Here is a 3,517-nt window from a genome sequence, read left to right as displayed (position 1 = left end):
TCCTGCTGCTTTATCCCTAGCTAGGATAAAGTGGGAAAAAAATTTAAAAATTATTTGGGATAAAACATGCATATAATGAGTAATTCGGTCCAAGTTCTGAACTGTGGCAAAATTGCATTATTTTTAAGCCATCCCTGCTAAATGGATGCATACTCATAGCCTGGAAAATCTCTAGTGATGGCAATTACCCAACTTCATTTGGCAGTTTGCTCTTTCGACTTAATCAGTGTTACAGCAAAAAAGTAGTTCCTACTATTTAACCCACATCTTCCCTGCTGCATTTTGGTGATCAGTAAATCAACCCTTGCCTGTATCATCTGTTAAATTTGCCTGGTGCGGGGGGATTTTTGGATAAAAGGTTTGACAGGAATATCAGTTGGTGCCAATCATGCATGGGGATAACTTCATAAACTAGTAAAAGGCAGTCACTTGTGAAACAGAGGGTATGTTTACTTTCAGTGTTACACAACTATCTAGGATAGGAAGAACTGAATACTCACAAGAAAGAACAGCATGAATTTCAGGAAAGGGGACACCAAGATTCAGGTGTGATGCTGCTGTTGACAGTGTCCCTGTTAACACAGCATATAAAAAATACCACCAAAAAACATTTCTTCTAAAGCTTTACCAGAGAAGTAAATATCTTCCTTTGAGTTACATGGAGGCAACTGAGACTCAAGCTAAGGAAATGGCTAACCAACAGTAAGCCTGTGACAGAGCCAACAGCTAAACAGCTGTTTTCCAAATCCTATTCAGTAACTTTGGCACCAAGCTCATGCTTTTTTTCTTTCCTTTTTTATTTTTTTTTTAAGAAAAGATTAAACGGGGAGGTGGGGGGAAATGCTTTTAGGCAACATCTTTCCCACACCTTGACAGATCATTACTTACTGCTGCAATGAACTGGAAGGATATTTGCCATTTCTGGATTCCAAACTATTCCCTGCAGCAATAATACCTTGTTCCATTCAGGTTTGTTATCACTGGTTTAGTATAAACAAAAAGATAAGGCTGAAGCCCTGCCACCATGACGTTGTAGAGGACACCGTCCTCGGCCACAGCCATCACCGGGTGCTACTCGGGAAGCCAACAAACCCTCCCTAAAGCCATTCTAGATTTTCGCTCTCTATTAACTTACAAGGAAGACTTTTTGCTGAAGCTGCTCTGCGTTCAAAAGAACTCCTTTGGTTTTGCACAATGTATATACGGGTTTGAAGAATGCATTGATTTTTAAGTACCCTAAATAAAGCAAATGAAAACGGATTGCAATGAAGCGAGAGTATATTTACTTCTTTTCCTCGGCGGCTGCTGACCTCAAGTGGCGATAAGGCGTAATTACAAGGTGATACAGGGCTAGAGAAAAAACCCAGCTGCTGAAGCAGTACCATGAACGACGATCCGTGCAATCAGAGAATCGACAAAAAAATCACTAGATAAACAAGGCCCTTTCTCGTTTCTTTCTCTTCTTTGAACCGGCAAGAATTTATATTTTAATGCTTTAGTGGATGCCATGAAAGCTGAAATTTTACCAGTGCTTGCTTTAACAAAAAAACAATAGCACAAGAGAACAAATAGCAAGTATGAACAGCCAATGCTGAGTCTAAAAACTTATTTACAGTACATTATGTGAAATAAAGTAAGTTACAGCAACACTGATGGGGATAATTTACTGGCATAAAAGCCTGAAGGCCACAGTGATTCCTGTATCAGTCTTTCTTCACGTTATTCCCTCCATCACTCCTGAACAAGCAACACTGAGTACCTAGTTTGGCCTGGAATTTTTCAGCTATAGAGTAAAGCATAAGACGAAAAGAAATATCCTTTACTTCCAATCTGAAAAAGTTACAGTGGGTAGAGAGACCTCCAAAATGTGTGATCTTTCCTTTTCTTGGTGACAATACCTGCCATGTAGAACATGGATTTGGTCAGCCCAAACAAATAATGACTATTTTACTAACTATCATCAAACTGTTCCTTTTTTTCACCGTTGGGTCTGCAGTGTTTATCTCAGATTCTTACTCTTCCCACCGAAATTCCTTCCAAACCTTCCCAAATCTTGAATCATTCCATTTCCAATTAACAAAAATTCTCAGAATTTTCCTGTTAGGTGGCAGTTACCCAGCATGGCTCCAAATGCAGCAAACAAATGCAAAATGTTAAGTTATGGTAAAATGAACCATTATACATACAATACATAAAATCATTCATTTTCATATTGCTCTCATCTTAATGCCTTTAAGACTGTCACAGAAACTACTGTAAAGACAAAGAAAGCAGGATTTGCTACAAAATTTAATCAGGATTTCGGCAGGGTGCGGATTGTAGTATGCTTGACAAACACAGACAATCCACATTACCCTGCGATGTCCTATTTCATGAAGAAAGATGGTTTAATTTTCACATGCATAAGCAAAGGAACAAAATTGAGTTTCTCCAAGAAACACCGACCTTACATTTCTTAATTGGCATCTTACATCTTCTTCTTTCTCCTGAACAGTAAGCATTCCATAATTTTCTCCCCTGTTGTAATACAGTAAAAGTTATTAAAAAAAATCAACTCGAGCTATCACGTTGAAGACAAAATTTTAAATAATCAGTGCACATCCTTTTCTTAGATTCAGAGCCAGCAGTTTGTAACAAGACACAACTGGATGATTTAAGATATACAAATAATGTTTACTCATACAAAAAAAGAAACGTTTTGCTCACATCGGTATTATACATTGCTAGGAAAGAAATAACAGCTCGGTCTCAGCTACAACCCAAAAGGAAGAAAAACCAAATCCTCAACTCATAGACAAATGACATTAGCATTTGCCAAAAAGGGGTTGTACCAACAGACCATCATCAGCTCTTCACATTTCTCCAATCACTATTGCGGGGGCGGGGTACAGGAGAGCTGGTTAATACTGAAGCACCGCTTCCTCCAACCTCCAGATGCATTCCTAAGAGTAAGAAGTCAAGCATACAAGGCAGGACACCTGCATGGATAAGCAAGGAGCACCTGGAAAAAATCAAATGGAAGAAGAAAGTTTACAGACTGTGGAAAAAGGGACTGGCCACTTCCGAGGAATACACGAATGTTGTCAGAATACACAGGGATGCAATGAGGAAAGCTAAGGCTCACTTGAAATTTAATTGGCAAGGGATGTCAAGGACAACAAGAAGGGCTTCTTCAAGTACACCAATAACAAAAGGAAGACTAGAGAAAATGTGGGCCTGCTGCTGAATGAGGTGTGTGCCCTAGTGACTGAGGGTACAGAGAAGGTGGAGTTACTGAATGCTGCCATTGCTTCAGTCTTCACTGCTAAGGCTGGCCCTCAGGAATCCCGGTCCCTGGAGATAGAAAGTCTGGAGAAAGGAAATCTTTTCCTTGGTTAAAGAGGATTAGGTAGAGGTCATCTAGGCAAACTGGACACCCACAAATCCATGGGCCCTGATGGGATGCACCCACGAGTGCTGAGGGAAGTGGCAGATGTTATGGCTAGGCCACTCTCCCTCACCTTTTAAAGGGCCCGGG

The sequence above is a fragment of the Buceros rhinoceros genome, unplaced genomic scaffold (genome assembly GCF_000710305.1).
Source record: "Buceros rhinoceros silvestris isolate BGI_N320 unplaced genomic scaffold, ASM71030v1 scaffold3700, whole genome shotgun sequence".
In the NCBI taxonomy this organism is placed as follows: Eukaryota; Metazoa; Chordata; class Aves; order Bucerotiformes; family Bucerotidae; genus Buceros; species Buceros rhinoceros.
The sequence above is the reverse complement of the archived record's forward strand: the minus strand, read 5'-3'. Positions refer to the sequence as shown.